General features: G+C 50.0%; 1 protein-coding gene across 1 annotated transcript in view; it reads right to left on the bottom strand.

The window, feature by feature from the left end:
• The window catches only part of ITGA11 (integrin subunit alpha 11), an 81326-nt gene that overhangs the window by 43210 nt on the left and 12520 nt on the right, over positions 1-25596 (bottom strand). The window lies entirely within an intron of this gene.

Below are 25596 nucleotides of genomic sequence, written 5' to 3'. Positions count from 1 at the left end.
CTCCATGGGCTCCCTGGGTGCTGTGCCTGGTGCTGAGAGAGGAGAGACCCCACAGCCCTGCCCACCCTCCATGGGCTCCCTGGGTGCTGTGCAGGGTGCTGAGAGAGGAGAGACCCCTACAGCCCTGCCCACCCTCCATGGGCTCCCTGGGTGCTGTGCAGGGTGCTGAGAGAGGAGAGACCCCACAGCCCTGCCCACCCTCCATGGGCTCCCTGGGTGCTGTGCCTGGTGCTGAGAGAGGAGAGACCCCACAGCCCTGCCCACCCTCCATGGGCTCCCTGGGTGCTGTGCCTGGTGCTGAGAGAGGAAAGACCCCATAGCCTTGCTGAACTGAAAAGGGAAAAAAACAAAAAACTTGAACTGGTTTGGCATATTTGCACCAAAGCAAAGGACTCTGGGGAAGTAAAGCAGGGACGAGGTGGTGGTGGAGGTGGAGGCTTTGGGATCTTGGTGGGGCTCCATGGGGCTCCCTGGGTGTTGTGCATGGTGCTCCCTTGTGGTTCAGGGGCTGGAACCCAGGGCCACATGTGTGATAAGGCCTTTGCTGTAGCAGGTGGACTAGGTCCCAACAGGTGGGCAGGTTTTGCGTGGTGACTGGTGGCAGCCTCATCCCTGAGCTCTGAGCACCCGGCTGCCACCTGCTGTCACCGTGTGGGAACTCACTCCTCACCGGATGTGATGGCCTTGTGGTCAGACCCTGGTGTAGCCCTGCTGTCCCCAAGAGTGAGGAGAGACAGCCAGCGAGGACTGGCGAGCACCCAGGGGTGGCCCGCACGCCCTCTGTGGAGCTGTGATTAAATACCTCTCGTGTTTTATTTTATTCATTGGATAAAGACAGAGAGAAATCAATTGGAAAGGGGGAGACAGAGAGAGCAACATGCACAGAGAGACACCTATAGCCCTGCTCCACTAATCTTGAAGCTTCCTCCTTGCAGGTGGGGGTTGGAGGCTTGAACCCGGGTCCTTTCAGTGCTAACGTGTGCACTCTATCAGGTACCCCTGTGGCAGAGTGCTCCTGTGTCCCCCTGCCCCGGGCCCCCCACCTGCATGAACAAAGCTCTGGGGGGGGAGTCAGGAGTCTGAAAGTGGAGCTGACCCCCTCCCCACGCCGCCCGCCGCCAGCTGGGCACAGCCGCTCATGAAGCAGGTCTGTCTGTGCCCTGCAGGGGTGCACTGGGCCCATAAAGCGTGTCTGTCTAGACAGGCCATGTTGAGGCTGCCTGGTTCTGGGAATGACTGTGCACTCAGGTTAGTCTGGCTTTTTCCAGCCCCAGCCCCTGTGTCCCCTCCAACAGCCCCCAAGACAGAAAGGGGTCAGAAACATGAATCTGATCCAGAACTGTGTCCAGGAGGGCGCCCCGCCGGGAACAGCTCTGCCTCTGTATTTCCTTTCCCTCTCTCTCTCTCTTTCTTTCTTTCTTTCTTTCTTTCTTTCTTTCTTTCTTTCTTTCTTTCTTTCTTTTTTTCAAAAAAATTATCTTTATTTACTTATTGGATAGAGACAGTCAGAAATAGAGAATGGAGGGGGAGATAGAGAGACAGAGAGACACCTGCAGCCCTGCTTCACCACTCGTGAAGCTTTCCCCCTGCAGGCGGGGACCGGGGCTTCAAACCTGGGTCCTTGCACACTGTCATGTGTGCGCTCAACCAGGTGTGCCACCGCCAGGCCTTTTTTTTTTCTTTCTTTCTTTCTTCCTTTCTTTTTTTCTTCCTCCCTCCCTCCCTCCCTCCCTTCCTCCCTTCCTTCCCTCCTTCCTTCCTCTCTCTTATCTTTTTTTTTTTTGCCTCCAAGGTTATCACCGGGGCTCAGATGCTAGTACTATGAATCCACTGCACCTGATGGTCATTTTCCCATTTTATTGGCTAGGACAAAGAGAAACTGAGATGAGAGGGGGAGGTAGAGAGGGTGAGAGACAGACAGAGAGACACCTGCAGACCTGCTTCACTGCTTGTGAAGTGTTCTCTCCCCCCTCCCCCCCGCCGCAGGTGAGAAGCTGGGGGCTCGAACCCCATTCCTTGCAGTGGTTCTTGAGCTTTGTACTATGTGCACTTAGCCAGGTGTGCCCCTCGGCCCCCAGTGAGTATTTTCTAGAGAGCTACTGCCCCGGGAAGACTCAGGGTCCAGAAACTGTGGAGTTTCTTCCTAAGAAGCTGCTCCTGGGAGCTTCTGGCAAACACTCCGGCCTATGCGTGACATGGTTGACTCCTCACACCTCCATCAAGTCGTGAGATGGGACTCTGGACCCCAAGGCTGACATGGCCACCACCCACAGGCGAGAGGTAACAGGGTGAGGTTCCAGGGCCTAGGGGCCTCTCGGTACTGTCACAGCGCCACACAGGTGGGACTTGGGGCATCACTGAATGTTCCAGAACCCTCGTGGTGGTGAGATGGGGCAGCATTTTGTACTCTGCCCCTCCCTCCCCGGGGCTCCGTGAGAAGCATCAGGGACACCTCACCCTCCTGGAGAACACCCGCCAAGTCTCTGGGACCCAAATCTGCCTCAAGCAAGACTTCACCTGCTCAGAGAAACAGGGCCACCCCGTCTGTCCCATCCCCAGTTTCTTTGACCTGATTTATGACTCAGTGTCCCCGTGTCAGAGGCAGAATGGGGCCCCTCAGGGCCGGGCCAAACTGCACCGGGTCTGAGAGCCCCTGTCCCCCGTTATGTGCGTGACTGGGCACCTCTCTCTTGGCCTTTGCCCAGACGCAGGACCAGACATGGCATGCCTCACCGGCTGTGGGTCCCCAGCTGGGAGAAGGGCCACTGCAGGGGGAGGGGGAGATGGGGTCTGCCGGTCATCATTTCTCCTTTGGCTAATTCTGCTTCTAAAGACCCCTTCTGTTTCTCTCCGTGTTGGTCATCAGGCCAGGTTCCCCTGCATTGCTTGATGCTGTGGTCCATTTACATAATCACTGCTTTGCCTGAGACCCGCCCTGCCTGCAGGGCATTGGTTTCATCCCCACTGGTTAGATGGGAGCTTGCTGTCTTCACACTTTTTCTTCTCTCCACCCACTCGCCTAGCCATTTCCTCTTCCGCCCTGCCACTTCTGCTTCAGAAGGTATAAAGGCATTTTTCTCTGATCAATAAAAAATTGCACTGCGTTCCCGCTCAGCCATGTGTTCCAGAGTCTCTCTCTCTCCGGTGGTGCTAGCCCAGCAGGGGTCACTGCCACCAGAAAGCCCTCCCTACCTGTGCCTCTGAGCAGGGCCCTGTCTGCCCCCTGGCACCCACTTCCCCCTCTCCACTTTCGTTTGGGGCCTCAGGGTGCTGGGCTCCACCCCTGCTACAGGGACCAAGCACAGTCCTGAGGCCAGGACAGTTCTGTCCCTTGACTATCCTCATCCATTTAGACACTTTATATATGGTCCCTTTTCTCTGAGTCCTGCGGGTCCTAAGTTGTGTGGCTGAAGACCTTCAGCATTGAGGACTGAGACCAGGAAGGCCTAGAGAAGCATCAGGAGAAGGAGTTATACCTCTAGCAGCACTGAGCCCTCCTGGATCAAACTCTACCTGAACCCCACATGCCATGAGCCTTTTCAGATAGACAAGCGATGGCCACTTCTTACTGGGGATGTTCACTGGAGTGTCCAGGCATTTATAATGGAAATCATTCTAGCTGGTTAGCATTGTCCGTAAAGTCCCCAGGCGTGGCCCAGCACGCTGTGGCAGGGACACAGCCTCTAGCAGAGAGGAATGGCTGGCTCTGCGTCTGGGCCAGAGGCTCCTGGCAAGTGTATGTGTGTGTGTGGGTGGGGGGTGTGGGAGCCCCTCTGGTCTCTGGCTGCTCTGGCCCCACTCATGGGAACAGCAGCTGGGAGGCCTCCGCTCCAGATGTTTCTGGAACCTGGCCTGCAGACTGAGACATGAGAACACAGGAGGTCCTGGGCCAGCCCCGACGGAGGGGTGGCTGCGTCGAGGGCTCTCGGTAGCCTCCCAGCCCATATTTCTTTCTCCTTTGGATCATTCACTCACTTCTAGAGCCCACCACCTGTGTATCCCCCCAGAGCTGGCTCGAGGCTCCAGAGTGGGCAGACAAGTGAAGGCTTGGGGGGGGGGGGGTGGCGGCAGAGCCCATGGGTCTTCACTTGAAGTCTTTAAAAAGGATTCCTATTTGCATCTGTCTTAACTTATTAAATTTTCAAGATTCATTTACTTATTTGAGAGAGAGAGAGCACTGCAGCTCTAACCTCCGGGGTCATCAAGAGGAAGGTTCCGAGCTCTCTGCTCCAAAGGACAGTTCATCAAAAAGCAAGGGTTGGTGCAAGAAGTCTAGCTCAGCCGGGTGCTGGCAACTCGTGAAGAGGGTAGATCATGTCTAAACACACACACACACACACACGTACATACACGTTGCCTGTGGCCTGGGAGCTGGCACGGTGGGAGAGAGCCTGCCTTACAGGTATTCGAGAACCTGAGTTCCGTCTCCAGCACTGCATATGCTCAGTGATGCCCTGCTTCTCTCTTTAATCATGTTTGAAAATCAATTTTCCAATTATTATTATTATAATTTTTGCCATCAGTGTCATTGCTAGGTCTCAGTGCAGGCACCATAAATTCACTGCTCACGTAGGCCATCCCCCCTCCCAGTTTTTTCCTTTCTATTTCACTGGATAGGACAGAGAGAAATTGAGAGGAAAGGAAGAGACAGAGGAGAGAGGCAGAGAGACACCTGCAGACCTGCTTCTCTGCTTGGGAAGCTTCCCCTGCAGCTGGGGAGCCGGGGGCTCGAAGCTGGGTCCTTGGACACGGTAACATGTGCGCGCAACTGGGTGCACCACTGCCTGGCCCCTGAATTAATTACTTGCTTTTACTTCTTTTTAAAAATACATTTATTTAATCCCTTTTGTTGCCCTTGTTGTTTTTATTGTAGTTATTGTTGTTGTTATTGATGTCGTCATTGTTGGATAGGACAGAGAGAAATGGAGAGAGGAGGGGAAGACAGAGAGGGGGAGAGAAAGACAGACACCGGCAGACCTGCTTCACCGCCTGTGAAGCGACTCCCCTGCAGGTGGGGAGCCGGGGGCTCGAACCGGGATCCTTATTCCGGTCGTTGTGCTTTGCGCCACGTGCGCTTAACCCGCTGCGCTACCGCCCGCCTCCTTTTATTTCTTTTTTTCAGGTGAGTTACTATTGATTCACAAGATTATAAAAGTGGTCCGGGAGGTGGCACAGTAGATAAAGCATTAGACTCTAAGCATGAGGTCTTAAGGTTGATCCCCGGCAGCATATGTGCCACCAGAGTGATGTCTGGTTCTTTCTCTGTCTCTTTCTATCCTTCTCACTGATAAATAAACAAAATAAAAAACGAAATTCAAAATTGTAAGATAACAGGAGTATAATTCTGTACCGTTCCCATCACCTCTCCCTCCAGTGGAAACTTCGGTGGTTCGCCCAAGGTCACAAACATGGGCTGACATTATTTCTATAACTATCTATCTATATCTGTCTATCTACCTATTTATATGTATATTCCCATTTTTAAATTTTTTAAATTTTATTTATTTATTTTAATATTTATTTATTTTCTTTTTTGTTGCCCTTGTTTTTATTATTGCTGTGGCTATTATTATTGTTGTTATTGATGTTGTTGTTGCTGGATAGGACAGAGAGAAATGGAGAGAGGAGGGGAAGACAGAGAGGGGGAGAGAAAGACAGACACCTGCAGACCTGCTTCACCACCTGTGAAGCGACTCCCCTGCAGGTGGGGAGCTGGGGGCTTGAACCGGGATCCTTACGCTGGTCCTAGCACTTGGCGTCATGTGCGCTTAACCTGTTATGCTACAGCCCAACCCCAATAGATTCCCATTTTAACAGCCCTGCCTTCCCTTCCTTTTTAAAAAAAAAAAATATTATCAAAAATGTATTTGATGGAGACAGCCAGAAATTGGGAGGAAGTGGGGCAGATAGAGCCCAACAAGAAGACACCTGCAGCCCTGCTTCACCACTTGTGAAGCTTCCCCCTCAGATGGGGACAGGGGGCTTGGGCCTGGGTCCTTGCTCACTGTGACATGTGCACTTGGCCAGGTGCGCCACCACCTGGTCCCTTCCTTCCCTTTCTAAGTCACACCTGCACCTATTACTACTTCTGAGTGTCTTTCTTTTTTCTCTCCTCGCTCTGGGTCCTGATGCCTGAATTAATTTTTAAAGCCATGCTAGAGGGACAGAAGCAGGGCCCAGGTCCCCACTCACTACATTTCGGGGGGGAGGGAGAGAGAAGGGGGACCCAACAGGCCCACGCCACCATCCATGGTGTTTCCATGTGGCGCCAGGTTTGAATGTGGGGCCTCCCACACAGCAGGGCATGCACCCTACCAGGTGAGCTATCTCCTGGCTCAGCCAGCTGGCTGAAATCTTAACCCCTCCCCCCACTCCCGCAGCAGACCCAGAGTGGGTTTGACCAGACAGCCCAGTGCCCTGTGACTCAGCCAATGGGACATGTAAAATGAACCAACCACCAAAGATGCCAGGATGTTTGGTATGCCTGCACGTGTTCGGGGGGTGGGGGGGATGGGGACGGAGAGGGGAACCCTCCCAGGCCCTGGGCCCAGTCTGCCAGGTGTCTGAACTGTGGTGACCCCCAGCCCCTCCGGCCTGCCCAGGTGCGCCCCACCCCACTCTGCATCCCCACCCCTGCCAGGCGTCCCTCTGCCCTGCCCCCATGCCTGGTCTGCTATGCTCAGCAACTGGCATGGCATCTTGAAGGCATTAACCATGCCCGCACTGGCCAGGGAGATTACAGTTTCCATGGAGAGGGAGGGAGGGAGAGAGAGAGGAAGGGAGAGAGTCTCCCCTCTATGTGCCCCCCACCCCCACCCATGCCCCTATCTGATTTCAGGGAAGGAGAATCAGGAGAGAAGTGGACCACAGGCCCGGAGGAGGGGTGCTGGGGGCAGGCTTGGGTGAGGAAGTAGGGCCCCCCCACCCCAGGACAAACCCAGCTGGCTCAGGGACTGGCAGCCTTGTCTCCTGACTGGGCACTGCCTGTCACTCCCCAGAGCTAAAGGACAGGCCACTCAAGTTGGGAAGAGCCCTGGACTGGGGGTCCCTGAACAGACCGTCTCTCTCCAGCTCACCCTGCCCAGCGCAGACCCATCAGCCTCCCAGCTTCAAAGCTGTGCTGCGAGCAGACCAGAGAGGGACTGCGGGGCTTGTCACCAGGCCACTGCTCAGCTCTGGTGACAGGCACTGCCGGGGGTCGAACCCAGGACTTCCAGCAGGCAAGTCCATCAGGTTACAGCTGTGCTACCTCTCTGTTCCAGAGTCAGCTTTTGCTTCGCTCCTTGCCTAGTCCTGGCTCCTGAGAAATCTCTCAAAATAAAAAAGAAAACAAAACAAAATCGTGCATCCTTGAATTTCTTAAGGCTGCTGATCCAATACTCTCTTCATATGTTTATTCCACGAAGGGGGGGAAAGGCAGAGAGAGAGGGAGAGAGAGGGGGAGAGGGAGAGGAAGAGAGAGAGGGAGAGGAAGAGAGAAAGGGAGAGGGAGAGAGAGAGAGGGAGGGGAGGAGGGAGAGGGAGAAGGAGGGGGGAGGGAGAGGGAGAGGGAGAGAGAGGGGGAGAGTGAGGGGGGAGGAAGAGGGAGAGAGAGGGGAGGGAAAGGAAGAAAGAGAGGGGGAGGGAGAGGGAGAGAGAGAAGGGGAGGGAAAGGGAGAGAGGGGGAGGGAGAGGGAGAGAGGGGGAGGGAGAGGGAGAGAGAGAGAGAGAGAAGGAGAGAGAGAGAGAGTCACAGGAGTGAGAGGAGCCTGAGCACTACCCCAGCACCTGCAGCCAGAACCTTGTACAGGCAAGTCCTGCCCTCCACCTGCTGAGCTAACTGCCTGGCCACAAGGTCCAGCTGTGACAGGGAGGGCAGCAAGGCGGTGGCTCCAGACCTCCCAGGGGCGGCCAGAGGCTGCGGCTTCCCTCGCTGAGGGCCCAGGTTCAGTCCCCCGCACTGCCTAGGCTAGAGCTGAGAGGGCTCTGGCCTCTCTCCTTCCATCGTCAAAATGAACAGATGCACCTTAAAAAGAAAAAAAGAAATCAGAGGCTGTGTACCACGTGCAAGGAGGGATGCAGGTCTCAGTCCCCGGCTGAGGAGATGTGTGTGGAGACTCTGTCTCTCCCTCTCTGTCTGCATAAAGGAGAATAAAGACACCACTGGGACAGGTGGAATCCTGCAGGAACAAAACTGCAGCTAGGCCCTGGGGGGAGAGGGGGAGGGGAGAGGGGAAGAGGGGGGAGGGGGGAGGGGGAGAGGGGGAGAGGGGGAGGGGGAGAGGGGGAGAGAGGGAGAGGGGGAGAGGGGGAGAGGGGGAGGAGGAGACGGAGAGAGGGGGAGGGGGAGGGGGAGAGGGAGAGGGAAAGAGGGAGAGGGAGAGAGGGAGAGGGAGAGAGGGAGAGAGAGAGAGGGAGAGGGGGAGGGAGAGAGGGAGAGGGAGAGAGGGAGGGAGAGGGGGAGGGGGAGAGGGAGAGAGGGAGAGGGAGGGAGAGGGAGAGAGGGAGAGGGAGAGGGAGAGAAGTCCTAAGTATTTATTTCACAATGTAAACAATACAAATCATAAATGAGAAAAACTACACATAGTTAACCGGGTAATAAAGGCATTTTGATGAAAACAACCAAAAGATATTGTATATGTTTTTGATGACATATAAAAGAAGGGGTTGGGAAGACAGCATAATGGTTCTGCAAAAGAGGAGGAGGAGGAGGAGGAGGAGGAGGAGGAGGAGGAGGAGGGAAGGAAGAGAAATAGACACATGGGGTCATGGGCTTGTCCCTTTAAAATGCTTCCTGAGAAGCTGAGTGTCTGGGGCCCCTTATTACCCATCGGGAATTGTGCTGGGACAGTAATTCATCCATCCTCCCCACAGCCGGGACTGGGCCATGGTCCCATTTGGAAATGAAGCCACACCACAGAGAGGCCGGACTCACCAAGCCACACCGCTGGCCAGGGGCCTCCCCCACCCCCTTGATTCTCTCAGTAGGGGTGGGGGCGGGGGCAGGGCGAGGGCTGAAGGACAGAGCCCAAGGAAGGGAGTTTCACGCTGGGTGGGTGCAGAATCCTCTGCTGGGCGCATCCTTCCTTAAACTCCCCCTCCCTTTTTTCTCTCAGTTATTCAATACAGCCCCCCTCACTGGAAAGCTGCCCTTCTCTTCTAGAAGTGCCTTTTCAGGGACAAGGTCCTTGGCCCCACAGAGGAGCTGCTGTCACAGGGCCAGCCGTGAGGTCCGAGCAGGCCACCACCCCCACTCACCCACCCTAGGCCGGGAGGTCACCCCAAGCTACCTGGGGGGACAGGAAGGCTGCCCCTCTTTGTTCCCAGACCCCATAGAACACAGGTCCTGCTTTGACACCTGTGAGATTAAATTCGGTCACACCCAGCCTTCCAGAACCATCTGGAACCTGGGGGAGGGGGCAGGTGGGGGTTCTGTGTCTCCTATGGGCCATTCTCTCTCAGTTTGAATTCTTTTTTTTAATATCTTTATTTCTTTTTTTTTTAATTATTATCTTCATTTTTATTTGCTTTTTATTGTTCCCTTTTATTGTGCCCTTGTTTTATTGCTGTTGTAGTTATTATTGTTGTTATTGATGTTGTTGTTGTTGGACAGGACAGAGAGAAATGGAGAGAGGAGGGGAAGACAGAGAGGAAGAGAGAAAGACAGACACCTGCAGACCTGCTTCACCACCTGGGAAGCGACTCCCACCCCCGAGCAGGTGGGGAGCCGGGGGCTCAAACTGGAATCCTTACACTGGTCCTTGCGCTTCACACCATGTGCGCTTAACCCACTGCACTACCACCCAGCCCCTTATCGTTTATTTATTTACTGCATAGAGACAGCCAGAAATTGAGAGGGAAGAGGGTGATAAAGAGAGAGAGAGATAGACAGAGACACCTGCAGCCATGCTTCACCACTCACAAAACTTTCCCCCTGCCGGTGGGGATGGGGCTTGAACCCAGGTCCTTACGCACTGTAATGTGTGCACTCAACCAGGTATGCCACCACCCGGCCCCTCTTTATTTATTTCTCATTGGATAAGGACAGACAGAAATTAAAAGGGTGGGGGAGATAGAGAGGGAGGTAGACAGAGAGACACCTGCAGCCCTGTTTCACCACTTGTGAAGCTTCCCCCTGCAGGTGGGGACCAGGAGCTTGAACCTGGGTCCTTGTGCGCTGTGATGTGTGCACGGAACCAGGTGCGCCACCACCTGGCCCCTATCCACTTCTGGACTTTTTTTTTTTTTTTTTTTTACCAGAGCACTGCTCAGCTCTGGCTTATGGTGGTGCAGGGGATTGAACCTGGGACTTAACGGAGCCTCAGGCTTGACAGTCTGTTTGCATAACCATTTGCTAATACTATCTACTCCCACTCTTTTCTTTTCTTTCTTTCTTTCTTTCTTTCTTTCTTTCTTTCTTTCTTTCTACCAGAGCACTGCTCAATTCTGGCTTATATTGGTGTGGACAATTGAACCTGGGACTTTGAAGCCTCAGGCATGAGAGTCTCTTTACATAACCATTATGCTGTCTACCTCTGTGGGAATGCTTCAATTTCAGCGTCTCCTTGCTGAGGGCATGCTGTGGTGTTTGTTTTTGTTTTTTTTTGGGGGGGTCTGTTGCTGTCATCATGAAGGTGCCCCTCCACATCTCCCCACGGTTGGGGGCTCTTCCTCCCCCACTCTGCTGTGCCCTAGACTCCCCCAGGAAGGCCCACCAGAGTGGCTACCCGCTCCTCAGTGGGACAGAAGGACGTGGGGCCACTGAGGGAGCAGCACTGGAGCGGGATGGGTGTGGGGCGGACTTGCCCCCGGGCCCTGAGAAGAAGCTGAGCTGGCAGATCTCTCCCTGCTTCCCTGAGGTGCACAGATGAAATACAGTTTTGTTCTTGGAGTCAGTAACCAGACTTCCCTTCAATGTTTCCACTGCGGGGAGCAGTCTGTGGGGCTTGGCCCCCTGCCCCACAACTCAGCACTGAGGCCTTCCAGGGGCCTGGTGTGTGTGTGTGTGAGTGTGTGTGAGTGTGTGAGTGTGTGTGTGTGTGTGTGTGTGTGAGTGTGTGAGTGTGTGTGTGTGTGAGTGTGTGTGTGAGTGTGTGTGTGTGTGAGTGAGTGTGTGTGTGAGTGTGTGTGTGTGTGTGAGTGAGTGTGTGAGTGTGTGTGTGTGTGAGTGTGTGTGTGTGTGTGTGAGTGAGTGTGTGAGTGTGTGTGTGAGTGTGTGTGTGAGTGTGTGAGTGTGTGAGTGTGTGTGTGTGTGTGTGTGAGTGTGTGAGTGTGTATGAGTGTGTGTGTGTGAGTGAGTGTGTGTGTGAGTGTGTGTGTGTGTGTGTGTGAGTGAGTGTGTGAGTGTGTGAGTGTGTGTGTGTGTGAGTGTGTGTGTGTGTGAGTGTGTGTGAGTGTGTGTGTGAGTGTGTGTGTGAGTGTGTGAGTGTGTGAGTGTGTGTGTGTGTGAGTGTGTGAGTGTGTGTGTGTGAGTGTGTGTGTGAGTGTGTGTGTGAGTGTGAGTGTGTGAGTGAGTGTGTGTGTGTGAGTGAGTGTGTGTGTGAGTGTGTGTGTGTGTGTGAGTGTGTGTGTGAGTGTGAGTGTGAGTGAGTGTGTGTGTGTGAGTGAGTGTGTGTGAGTGTGTGTGTGTGTGTGTGAGTGTGTGTGTGTAAGTGTGTGAGTGTGTGTGTGAGTGTGTGTGTGAGTGTATGTGTGAGTGTGTGTGTGTGAGTGTGAGTGTGTGTGAGTGTGTGTGTGTGAGTGAGTGTGTGTGTGAGTGTGTGTGTGAGTGTGTGTGAGTGTGTGTGTGAGAGAGAGAGGGAGAGAGAGAGGGGTGGGGTGGGGCCTACCTGAGCCCTCCCAGGCTTACTGCTCAAGCTCCAGAGCTCTGACTGACTTGTGTTAAGAGTAACACCTGGCCGCAATGCAGGGACTTGGAAACGTCTGCAGACTATTTGGAGCCCGCCCCACAGCCCTCATTCTCGGGGTGGCTCCCCTTGGCTGAGCTCCTGCTGCTTTGAGGTTGGCTGTCGTGGCCCCAGGCTTCTCCTGCGGGCACCCAGCCCTCTACCCCGCACCCAGCCCTCTGCAGCCAGCTCTCTCTCCTGTGGGTGCCTGAGGCGGGTGGGTGGCTGGGACTGCCCCCTCCCCTCCATTGTCTGATCTGTTTCTCCTCTTTCTGTTCCTGGCCTCACCTGCTGTGACTGAGCCTGTGACCGGCTGAGTCAGGCCCCAGACTCCTTGGGTCCAGGGTGGGTTGCTGGGGGACAGGTGGCTGCAGTATGGGGAGCCACTCAGCCCCCCACCCCCAGTCAGAGAGGTCAGGGCATTTCTCCAGGGCCCCTGATGAGCGGGGAGGAGGTGGCTGGCCTGTCACCAGGCCCAAAAGATGGGGCCCGGGGGCCTTTGTCCTCAAAACTTCTCTGACACGGTCCTTCCTGCTGCTCCACCCCCACCCCAAGAAACTTGAGTAAGGGCTTGGAAGCTTCATTCATGGCTGAGTCCTCAGGACTCAAGAATGAATGAATGAATGAATGAATGAATGAATGAATGAATGAATGAATGAATGAATGAAATGGGCTGTGTGTGCTTATCAGCTAGGTTCCATCGCTGGGGAGCCAGAGACGACCCGAGCTGCCCCTGCGGCTCCAGACAGACTATGACCCACATAGTCAATGACTGCCACCTCTCCAGATTCAAAGGAGGTCTCGAAACTTGACATCAGGCTCAACCTGACGCTGTGGACTGGCTATGGAAGAAGGGCAAATGCTAGAAAAAGAAGCTAGGCCCCTTGCACCTAAAACTAGCTTAAACTTCTGGAACCTTCCTGCTACACACCCCCTAGCTCAGCTCCCTTGTCAACTCCATGCCTCACACAGCAGCCAGATCGTCACCTGGACCGCTCAGCCCTGTGACTTTCGTTCCTGCTCTAAGGCCCCTTATGGCCCCCCCATTGCCTGCAGACCAGCTCTCTTAATCTGTACCCAACATGTAAGAACCTTCTTAGAGCCATCTTTTTGTTTCTTTTACAAACTTAAAAAAAAAAAACCATCTATTTATTTATTTATTTATTGGGAGAGAGAGAGAGAGAGAGAGAGAGAGAGAGAGAGAGAGAGAGAACCAGAGCATCACTCTGGTACATACCATGCCAGGGATTGAACCTGGGGCCTTAGGTCTGCAGTTCCACTGATCTCCAGCCCCTGGCCCCGGGGTGTTGTCCCCTCTCCAAGTGCAGCCTGGCCCCTCCTTGCTTGCCCTTTCACCCATGCTGTCCCCTCCCTCCAGACCACCCTTCACCCACAGCCCCCTGCAGGTGGGAGCCCTCCCTCCATCCTCAGCCACCAGGTTCACTGGGCTACGGAGCCCACCCATAGCACGGGTCCCCTGGAATCGGGGTTCTGTGGGCACCCCCATCTGGCCCACTGATTCAGCTGCAGTTCTCACACAGTGCTGTGAGCCTGCTGGTTCTTGGGCCTGTACCCCATGGCCCTGTGGCTTTCTGGGACGGCAGGACCCCCCACCTGGACCTGGAGTTGCCTCATCCCCTCTGTCCAGGCTGCTTCACCCTGGCATGCCCCCTGAGATGCCAGCTCTGCCTGGCTCTCTACTAGTCTGTAAAATGGGGACCAGCCTGCTTCCCTGACAAGGCCCTCACATGTCTGCACTGTCCCCTGGGCATTCCTGTGACCCAGGGGCTCTCTGTTTGTACACCTGGGGTGCTGCCAGGCCCCTGTCCCCTACATGCCCTGGTGAGCAGGACATAGAACATCCCATGCCCTTGGGAACAGCTGAAAGACCAGCGTACATCTTGCCCCAGAAGACCAAAGGCTCAAGGACTCCCTGGGCAAATCCTTAAGAAGGTTCTGGAACATCATCTGTCTGAAAGCCCAGCAGCCTCATAGCTTCTCTGTGTACTGGGTGCACGTGGGCTCCCCTGCTTGCAAAAGCATGAGGCTTGGCCACAGGGGTACAGACTCCTGGGGGGTGGCCAGGTGTGTGGGAAACTCTTCAAGATGTAGGTGGGCAGGTGGAAGCCAGCCAGGCAGACCAGGGCCCCAGGAGCTGAGGAGAGGAAGAGGGTGGAGGGCTCAGAAAATGGACTGGTGACTCCAGGGCCGGGGAGCAGAAAGTACCAGGTTCAATCCCTGGCACAGTGCCTGTCAGTGCCACTCTGTTCTGGTTCACTCTTCCTCTCTCTCATCCAACAATAATAATAATAAAAATAGTGGGGGGTGATGCACCTTGTTAAGCAGACATATCACCAAGTGCAAGGGCTGGGGTTCCAGCCCCCACTCCCCACCTGCAGGGGGGAAGCCTCGTGATTGGTGGAGCAGGGCTGCAGGGGTCTGTCTCTCCTCACTAGCTCCCCACCTTCTCTTAATTTCTGTCTGTTCTATCTAATAAAAATTACAAAGAAAGAAACAAAAAAAAAAAAGGGAAAACTGGCCCCCAGGAGAGGTGGATTTGACGTGTTTGCAGTGAGCCCCAGCGATGACCCTGCTGGCAACAACATGAACAATGTTTTTTTAATCTTAGTTATTTTTGCTATTGTCTGGACTGACTTTTTCAGATGGGGGAGAGGAGAGAAAGTGAACGAGAGAGAGAGAGAGAGAGAGATCATCACAACACCAGAGCACGGTGCTGCCGATAGTAGACTGGGGGCTTGAACCTGCGTCACTCATGTGGCAAAGCAGATGCCTCCGAGGCGAACTAGCTCACTGCCTCCATTCCTTTAGCCTTATTGTCACCATCATCATTATTATTATTGTTATCAATATTATTTTTGTCATCATCATCATCATTATTATTATTGTCATCATTATTATTGCTACCAGAGTTATCATTGGGGCTTGGCATGGGCCCTGCGAATCTGCTGCTCCTGGCACTCATTTTTCCCCTCTCTATTTTATTTGATAGGACAGAGGAAGATTGAGAGAGTGTGAGAAAGAGAAGGGGGCTGTATGTGGCGCACATAGTACTAAGCACAGGACTTGGGAAGATCCCGGTTCGAGGTCCCGCTCCCCACCCGCAGAGGGGACACTTCACAGTGGGTGAGGCAGGTCTGCAGGTGTTTCTCTTTCTTTCTCTCTCTCTGTCTCCCCTTTCAATTTTTCTCTTTCCTGTCCAATAAAATGGAAAGAGTGAGAAAGAGAGAGAGAAAGAGAGACCTGTAGACTTTCTTCACCGCTGGTGAAGCTTCCTCCCTCAGCTGGGGGCTTGAACCGGGGTCCTTGCACCTGGAAATATGTCCACTTAACCAGTACACCACCACCGGGGTCCAAATCGTTTTTTAAAAGGGAACTAACAGAGGGAGAGCTCAGCAGAGCCTGCCCACTGCCACACATAAGGTTCTGGGTTTGAGCACCACTGACGCTACATTGACAAAATAACAAGTAAAAACATGGCTGTGTGGTAAACAAGAAACAGCAGCATCTGGCGGCATCTGGCCCTCAGCTGTGTGTCCCCTCCCTGCTGCTGGGACATCTGCCCCCCCCCCCACCCCCGTGTGGAAAAAGGCACAGTCAGTGAGGGAGCACAGACCGTTTCGGCACCTGTGGTGGAAGCCCACTCCAAGGCTGAGCTGGGGGGCAGCTCTGGGGTCCCCGTTGGTGGACTTACGACTCTACCAGTCTTGTGGGGGAGCCGGGGCCCCCACTCCCACTTCCTGTCTGACCCACAAGTACGGGCGCTGGGAGTTCTGGCATCCGCACTAAAGCCCATCCGCATGCTTCCTTAGAGGAGGGGCTCTGTCCTTGTCCTCTAGGACACTGGGCCCGATGTCTGAGTGAGCCTGCTGGGATGCACCCTCGGGGGAGTAGAAGCGGGGATCCGGGGAGCATGTGGGAAGATAGGTCAGTGGACGGCGCACAGGACTTGCACATGTGCTGGAGAGTTTTTCTGTCTCTCCCTATAAAAACTCTTTCTGTCTAACTCACATGAAATACATCAATGCAGACTGATTTATTTACTGTGGAGTCAGGGCTCGTGCCAGTCATATCACCACTCCCAGCTGCTCTCTCACACAGAGTCGGAGCTTCCTCTGGGGGAATAGCACTTCTCTATGGCGCCGGGACTCAGCCTGGGCTGTGCACATGGAGAGGCACATGCCCTGTGCGGCGAGGTATCTCTCCAGCCCAGTCAGAGTGCAATTTTGAATTCTTAGCAGACCTGCATGCTTATCCTAGCCCGCCTCCTGCCCGCTGGGTGTCACATTCTGTGCTCCTGTCCTGCCCCCCCCCCCAGGGCCCTGACTCAGGGGTCTCTGCTCCACACTCTGGCTGCATTCTGTTCTGAGCAAGACTCAGAGTAGGGCCTCACAGCAGGGCTGGACCCAGGGCCCAAGTGACTCCCACAAGGAGTCTGGATAGGGGAGGCATTTGCAGGCTCCAGGGAAAGTGACCTCCCAAGGAGGACCATAATGAACACCAGGTCACGTCTGCCCTGCAGGGCTTCTTAGGCTCCCCAGGCGTGGTGGGGATGGTCTCCTCACTGGCCTGTGAGCTACTTGGGAGTGAGACCACATCTCCCCGACACTGCTGAGAGTTTGCAGAGGCTGGGAAAATCCATGAGCAGATGCCCAATCGACAAACTCTGGTCCAGACAGAGTTTTCTCTCTTGAAAAGGCTGATTCCACTTAATCTGCAAGTCTTCAGACCATGCGGAGCAGAGAGGTTCTTAGCCTCTCACATCTGGGCCACTTGAGAGAGGTTCAGATTCTGTGTTTCTGAGTGAGCTCTTTTGAGAGCACCAGGAAGAGCAACAACAGACCCAATACCTGACAGAAGGAGTGAGATAATAAAAATCAGAGCAGAACTAAATGAAATCATCAAAAAGACCATCAAAGATCAATGGAACCAAGAGCTGTCTCAATGAAAAGATAAAATAGAAAATCCCTTGTTGGCTCACTGTGAAAGAGAGAAAGAAAGAAAGAAAGAAAGAAAGAAAGAAAGAAAGAAAGAAAGAGAGAGAGAGAAAGAAAGAGAGAGAGAGAGAAAGAAAGGAAGAAAGAGAAGAAGAAAGAAGGGGGTTTATCCCAAGGAAACACCTATTAGAAGAGATCTATATGTACGGTGTTTACAGCAGCACAATCTGTAATCACCAAAACTCGGAAGCAATCCAAATGTCCAACAACAGATGAGTGACTAAAAATACTGTGGTCTATATACATGATGGAATACTATTCAGCTGTTAAAAACAATGAAGTTGGGAGTTGGGCGGTAGCGCAGTGGGTTAAGTAAAGCACAAGGATCGGCGGAAGGATCCCGGTTCGAGCCCCCGGCTCCCCACCTGCAGGGGAGTCACTTCACAGGCGGTGAAGCAGGTCTGCAGGTGTCTGTCTTTCTCTCCCCCTCTTTGTCTTCCTCTTCTCTCCCCACTTCTCTCTGTCCTATCCAACAACAACGACATCAATAACAACAACAATAATAAATACAACAATAAAACAACAAGGGCAACAAGAGGAAATAATAAATAATTATCTTTTTTCTAAATATGTATTCCCTTTTGCTGCCCTTGTTGTTTTATTGTTGTAGTCATTGTTGGATAGGACAGAGAGAAATGGAGAGAGGCGGGGAAGATGGAGAGGAGGGGAAGACAGAGAGGAGAGAAAGACAGACACCTGCAGACCTACTTCACTGCTTGTGAAACGACTCCCCTGCAGGTGGGGAGTCAGGGGCTCGAACCGGGATCCTTATGCCGGTCCTTGCGCTTTGCGCCACCTGCGCTTAACCCGCTGCGCTACCGCCCGACTCCCCATAAATAAATATTTTTTAAAAAACAATGAAGTCGTCTTCTCAGCATCTTCTTGGATGAAACTGGAAGATGTCATGTTATTTGAGATAAGCCAAAAAGACAAAGATGAATACCAAATGATCTCACTTACAAGTGAGCCCAAATAATCAGGAACAGGGAGGAAGAAGGCAAATGAAACATGAACTGGGCATAGTGATTGCACCAAAGCTAGGGGCTTGTGGGGAAGGGGGCAGCTACGGAAAGGTGGGAGAGAATGTGGGGGCAGATGCAGAATGCAATTATCTGCGTGTAACAAACAGTACCTGCACTGTAAAGCTTTAACCCTTCAATAAAAGTTAAAAAGGGAGGGGTCACCATGGTGATATATAGCCTCTACAATGTAATAGTGATAATGCCAACCAAAACATTTAAAAAGTGACTGCATCGGTAAAGAATTCAGTAAAAGGGGACCAGGCAGAAGCACACCTGGTTAGGTGCACATAGTAAGGGTTCAGTAAAAGGTCTCATAACCACAAGACGAGACAGTCACTAGCAGGAGAGTCAGAGATACTCTCGGTACTGGAGTTGGTTAGCAAGAAAGAGCTTCAGAACAACCACAATACATCTGTTTTCTTTTTACTTGACTAAAGGGAGCCTGGTGGTAGTGTACCCAGTAGAGCACACACGTTACTGTAAGTGAAGGCCCAGGTTCAAATCCCTGGTTCCCACCCGCAGGGCGTTAAGTTTTATTAGTGACAGAGCAGTGCTGCAGGTGTTTTTCTTTTTTCTCTCGCCCCGCATGTCTTTCTGTCTGCATCAAAAAAAGAAATAAAAAGGAACAACAACAAAACAAAAAAAAAAAAAGCCACTGGGAGTGGTGGATTCATGATGCAAGCCTGGAACCCCACCAATCACCCTGGTGGAAAAAAAAAAATAAGACAAGAAAAAAAAAGTGTATCTACAACTCAGAATATTCCATGTGCGTAGCTGAGGAATCCACTCAGACACATAGAACAGAATTTCTGAGAATATAGTAACAAATCTAACATCTACTCACATATATAAGACTATATAGTGATCAAGGAATGAAAATTTTGTTTAATACTAAAAAAAAAAAAAAAATCAACTGCTAAGTATAATGAACAAGTTTAACAGAGTAAAGACAACTCAACATCTTGACCTGTGCAGAAAAAGCATCTGATAAAACACAACACTATTCTCTTTCTCTCTCTCACACACACACACATCTTAAAAATCTGGGTATGAGGGGCTGGGCAGTAGTGCAATGGGTTAACTGCACATGGTGCGAAGCACAAGGACTGGCACAAGGATCCCGGTTTGAGCCCCCAGCTCCCCACCTGCAAAGGTGTTGCTTCACAAGTGGTGAAGCAGGTCTGCAGGTGTCTATCTTTCTCGATTCCTCTGTCTTCCCCTCCTCTCTTGATTTCTCTGTCCTATCCAACAACAACAACAGCTATAACAACAACAATAAGGGCAACAAAATGGAGAAAATGGCCTCCAGGAGCAGTGGATTCATAGTGCAGACACCAAGGCCCTGAGATAACCCTGGTGGGAAAAAAAATCTGGGTATGGGAAACAAAACTTCCTTAATCTGAGGCACATGCAATAAACAGGTGAGCAAGCTACAGCTGACGTGGGTGTGGGATCCTGCCATCTTACAATCTGTAACCCACTATTGATCACAAAGAAAATGCAAAAGAAAAAAGTGAATAGATTTTTAAAAAGCATCTTATTTAGGTTTTTTTAAAAAGATTTTATTTATTCATGAGAAATGATTGGAGAATAGAGAAAAGAATCAAACATTCAGATATCACTCTGGTACATGCACTGCCAGGAGTTGAACTCAGGACCTCATGCTTAAAAGTCCAGTGTTTTATCCACTGCACCACCTCCCAGACCACTTATTTAGTTATGAGGTATTGAAAACGTTCCATCTACTGAGGGAACTACAGAAGTGCGCCCATTATTACAACTTCGATTTAACCTTGCTTGTGAGTAAGTTCATTCAATTATGACAAAGAAGTGAGTGTTATAAATCTGTAAAAGAAAAAAAAACATTACTGTGATTATTTCAGAGGGTCTGACTATATACACGTAGGGAATCCAAAAGGATTTACCTAAAAAAAAACAAAAACTGTTAGAAAAAAAATGAGTTTAGTAAAGTTGCTGGATGTTGAATAAATATACTAGTAGCAGTTACATTTCTCTATGCCAGCACAGAAGGATCAGAAATAAAAGGAGAATATTCCATTTTCATTGCCATAAAATACCAGACACTTTTGGAATTAATATAATGAAAGAGACAAAAAATCAGATTGAAAAATTTAAAGCATCACTGAGAATTTTTTTTTTTAGAGCTGAATAAGTGACCGTGTTGTGGATCAGAACTTACTACCATGCAGATCTCCCTTCTCGGGCCTGGTGGTGGTGCTCCTGGTAGAGCTCACATACTGCAGTGTGCAAGGACTTGGGTCCAAGTCCCCTGATCCCCACCTGCAGGACAGGACAGCTTTACCAGCGGCAAAGCGGTGCTGTGGCGCTCTCTCCCTCTCTCAATCTCTCTCTATCTCCCTCTCTCTCTTCCCTCTCAATTTCTGTCTATACCTAATAAACAAATATATAGGGGAGTGGGCAGTGGTGCACCAGGTTAAGCGCACATAGTACTAAGCACAAGGACCCAAGCAAGGATACTGATTTGAGCCGCTTGCTCCCCACCTGTGGGGCGGGGATCGCTTCACAAGCAGTGAAGCAGGCCTGCAAGTGTCTCTGTTTCTCTCCCTGTGTATTTCCCCCTCCCTTCCCAATGTCTCTCTGTCCTATCCAATAAGATGAAAATAAAAGGCTGCTAGGAGCAGTGGATTCATAGTGCTGGCACTGAGCCCCAGTGATAACTCTGGAGGCAAAGAAAAGAAACAACAACTAAATAAAATACATAAGAAAATTATTTCAGTTTTCCCAAGATTTAACTGTATAGTATATGCAAGCCCAATAGAAATTTCAGCAACCGTGACTGGGAGAAATAGAAAAGTTGACTCTGGGGCAGGGAGACAGCACAGGGGTTCTGCAAAAGACCCTCCTGCCTGAAGCTCTGAGGTCCCAGGTTCAATCCACAGCATCACCACTGAATGGTGATCTCCAGATGTTAGCTGCTGGATATGCTTATAATATGTGCTTATAATCAGATTGTGATGCATTGTAAGGAGGCCTCAATACAGGACAGAAAGACTGAAATATAATAAAGGGTTAAGAATGTGTAGAAAGTCTGAAATGGTGCAGGTGGTTAATGCAGCCTGCCTTTCACTAGGTGAGCAGGTGATAACAAGTAGAGACAGTGAAGGTCAGGCTGAACCTTTACTGAGACAGCAGCTTCTGTAACAGCTTCTGTAACCCCCGGGCAGCTTCTGCCCTCCTAAAAGGTAACCCCCCCCCCAGTGGTGTATCTTATATTGAGGCTAAACTTTCCCAGACACAGCTCTGCAGGAAAGATAACAGTAACTAAGGCAGCCAGACTCTGAGCAGTGGGTCCCAGTCCCAACCCTTAGCCTTCAGCCTCTGCTTCTGTGATGACACTTTTGCTCTCAAGCCTGCAGCCCCTATAGAAGCCTGTACCATCCCTTTGTTGGGGGCCAGAGTTATCAGAAAGATCTGAGCTCCTGGCCTGCATGTAAATAAAAGGCTCCTTTCTTCCTTCACCCATCTCAGCTTCAGTCATCTCGGCTGTTCATAGAATTCCTTAACACCATGAGCCAGAGCTAAGAGCTCAGGTCTGTCTGTCAGCCCCCCACCCGTCATAGCCCTCTCATTAAAATTAATTAATTTTTAAAAGTCTATTATAAAATTCATAAGCAGATGTAAAGCACCCAGCATATGGAGAACACACACTCTTTGACTTCAAGACTGAGTTTAAAATTACAGTGACCTAGACAGCTTCTTCTTGGTTCACATTTAGATAAATAGACAAAAGGAATAGAATCTGAGTTCTAAATAAACCCACACCCAGTGTTGAATGTGTGAAGAGTCTCAGCAAAGTGTGCCAGCTCAGTTGGATTTCCATGTGGAAAACAACGATAACTTTGACTTTTATCTCACTCCACACACAGAAAGCAACTGGGGATGAATCACTGGCTGAAATGAGAAAGGAAACGCATCCAAGTTCTAGAAGAAAACAGAAGCGAACATCTTCAGGACTTCAGTAGAGACAAAGATTTTTTAAACTGGACATGCTGAAACCACTAACCATAAAAAATGACCAGTTAGACTACTGAAGCTAAGAACTTCTGTTCATAAAAAAGACACCAGTGAGAGATCACCAGAGCTGAGAGAGCAACAACAAAAAAAGTGATTTGTGTCTCTGACAGAGAGGATTTGTAAAGCTCAGTAAATCAGTAAGAAAGGACGCTCACTCTAGACAGTTTAAAAAGGTGTAAAAGGGGACTTCTGGAGGTGGGGCTACAGAGCAGCAGCAGCTGTGTTTCTCTCCTCTCCTCTCCCAGGTCAACTAGGAATACCAAAGGAGACCACCTGGGCCTGCAACAAGACAGGAATAGAACGACTCCAGGAGCCCACCAAATCACCGGTGAGTGCAAAAATGTGTGGCTCGTGGACAGAGAGGAGCCTAGGGAGAGATTATAAGTGGTTGGTGACAGTCTGGCACTTTACCAGTTGAGACACCACCTCCAGTCTGTTTCACCAACAAGGGAACAGCTGAAGGGAGGAGAGGACTCCCCTGAGACTCACCAAGTGCAACTGTGAGTCTCCATTGCTACTACCCTCAGAATCTGGAGCAGTGGCAGGGAGGCCCTGTGCTGACACCAGGAGACAGAGAACTAACCAGGAAACACAGGAGAAGATCTGTACCTCAGTGGCCTAGCAGTGGGGCTGTGAAAGTCTCTCTGCATAACCACTGGATTATCTCTGCCCCACCCTGATTTATCTCTTGGTCAGGAGTCAGTGACTGAGCTAAGAAGCCTACTTATAGTTTAAAAGCCCTCAGCCTCCCATAGCCTACAGGGAAGAAAAAGAACAAATGAGGCTTTTAAGCCACTGAGCTCCAAATCAGGGATTAAAATACTATTGAAAAAACTGTTAACTTCCACAACGGTGAACCCTTTAATTACCTTACTTAGACACAAGTCAATCCAGGCAATAGTGATCAGTAATTTGAAAATTACTGAGAGAGGGAACTCACAACATAATATATAAAATGGTTAAACCAACAAGAAGAAATATTGGAGAAATGAACCAAGACTAGAGTCCACTTAAAAGCCCCCAAAGGTTGAAGCACAAATTAATGAGGTCAACATCCAAACACTAGTTAAGGAAATAATCACAAGAGTGAGTGAAGAGTTTGAAAGAATTGTCGGCAGAAATGAAGAAACAACAAATGAGACTCTGGAAGAAAACACTAATTATTTCAAGATTATTAGAGAGCTGAAAGCTGAAAGAGCTGAGCTAAGAACACAACTAGCTGAACAAGCTAAAACAGTATCAGAACAGGGTAACAAAATAGACGAAATCCAGAAAACAGTAGAGGGGAGAGGGAATAGAATAAATGAGGCTGAAGACAGAATGAGCAAGATCGAGGATGAATTAGAGACAACTAAAAAATAAGTAAAGAAATCTCAAAAAGAGATTAAGAGATACTGAAAACAACAATGAAGACCTATAGGATGACTTCAAAAGAAATAATATATGCATTAATGGCTTACCAGAGGAAGAAAAAGAGGAAGGGGAAGAAAGCATTCTTCAAGACATAATAGCTGAGAACTTCTCTAGTCTAGACAACATAAAAGACATAAAGGTTCAAGAAGCCCAGATTGTCCCAAACAGAATTAACCCAGACTTAAAGACACCAAGACACATCATATTTAAAATGGAAAGGAGTAAGGATAAAGAAAGGATCCTGAAGGCCTCAAGAGAAAAACAAAGAGTCACCTACAGAGGAAAACCCATAAGATTAGCAGCAGACTTCTCCACACAAACACTACAGGCCAGAAAATAATGGCAAGATATCTATTGAATGCTCATTGAGAAAAGCTTTCAATCAAGAATACTGTATCCTGCTAGGCTGTCATTCAGACTAGATGGAGGCATAAAAACCTTCTCAAGCAACAGTTGAAGGAATCAACTACCATCAAGCCTGCCCTGAAAGAAGTTCTGAAAGGTCTTCTATAAACAGTCAGACCACCATAAATAGGACATATATCAGAACACTCTAAAACTCTACAAATCTTTGATATCAATAAATGTCAATGGCCTGAATTCACCTATTAAAAGGCACAGAGTAGGAAGATGGATCAGAAAACACAACCCAAAAATATGCTGTCTACAGGAAACCCACCTAACTCAACAAGACAAACACAGACTCAAAGTGAAAGGATGGAAAACTCTCATACAAGCCAATGGCCCACAAAAAAGGACAGGAACAGATATTCTCATATCTGACATGATAGACTTTAAAATAAATAAAATTTAAAAAGATGGGGATGGACACTACTTAATGCTCAGTGGATCAGTCAATCAAGAGGACTTAACAATTATTAACATCTATGCACCCAACAAGAAATACATGAAGAAATGCTCCAAGTCTCTGATTGTCAGAGAAATGCAAATAAAGACAACAATGAGATATCACTTCACTCCTGTGAGAATGTCATACATCAGAAAAGGTAACAGCAGCAGATGCTGGAGATGTTGTGGAGTTAAAGGAACCCTCCTACACTGCTGGTGGGAATGTCAATGGGTCCAACCTCTGTGGAGAACAGTCTGGAGAACTCTCAGAAGGCTAGAAATGGACCTACCCTATGATCCTGTAATTCCTCTCCTGGGGATATATCCTAAGGAACCCAACACACCCATCCAAAAAGATCTGTGTACACATATGTTCTTGGCAGCACAATTTGTAATAGCCAAAACCTGGAAGCAACCCAGGTGTCCAACAACAGATGAGTGGCTGAGCAAGTTGTGGTCTATATGCACAATGGAATACTATTCAGCTGTAAAAAATGGTGACTTCACCATTTTCAGCCTATCTTGGATGGACCTTGAAAAAATCATGTTAAGTGAAATGAGTCAGAAACAGAAGGATGAATATGGGATGATGTCACTCTCAGGCAGAAGTTGAAAAACAAGATCAGAAGAGAAAAAACAAGCAGAACCTGAACTGGAATTGGCATATTGCACCAAAGTAAAAGACTCTGGGGTGGGTGGGTGGGGAGAATACAGGTCCAAGAAGGATGACAGAGGACCTAGTGGGGGTTGTATTGTTATATGGGAAACTGGGAATGTTATGCATGTACAAACTATTGTATTTACTGTCGAATGTAAAACATTAATTCCCCAATAAAGAGATTTTTTTAAAAAAAGGAATAAAAGACTTTCCCATCAGACACCAAAATGGCCAATCACAGAGCTTTGCTCAGTGTCAGCCCCCATCAGACACCAGAATGGCCAATCACAGAGCTCTACTCAGTGTCAGCCCCCAGACGAGTACTCTTCACACCCACACCAAGAGGCCACGGTGCACCAGCAGAATAAATAAAAAAGCCAAATGGTGATGAGGATGTGGAACAACTGGAACTCTCTTGTGGCAAGGAGAGAGTTTTCACAAAATGTTTGGCAGGCAGACTCTCCTATAGCCAAACACACCCCTGCCTTTAGGGAACGATTCTCTTCCAGAGTAGGCACCCAACACGCAGACACGTACACACCAAGGTATAAGAATTTTAGTAACATCTCTATTTGAAATAGAAAAAGTTCAACGATCCAAATACCCTTCAGTAGCAGAATGAGCAGGACCACATGTGCTCCATGACATCTATTTTGTTCAATGAAAAAGCATGAACTATGATGCACTCAACATATGTTAAACTGCAAAGACACACGGTT

This window comes from Erinaceus europaeus, chromosome 16 (assembly GCF_950295315.1).
Source record: "Erinaceus europaeus chromosome 16, mEriEur2.1, whole genome shotgun sequence".
Classification (NCBI taxonomy): Eukaryota; Metazoa; Chordata; class Mammalia; order Eulipotyphla; family Erinaceidae; genus Erinaceus; species Erinaceus europaeus.
The sequence above is the reverse complement of the archived record's forward strand: the minus strand, read 5'-3'. Positions and strand labels throughout refer to the sequence as shown.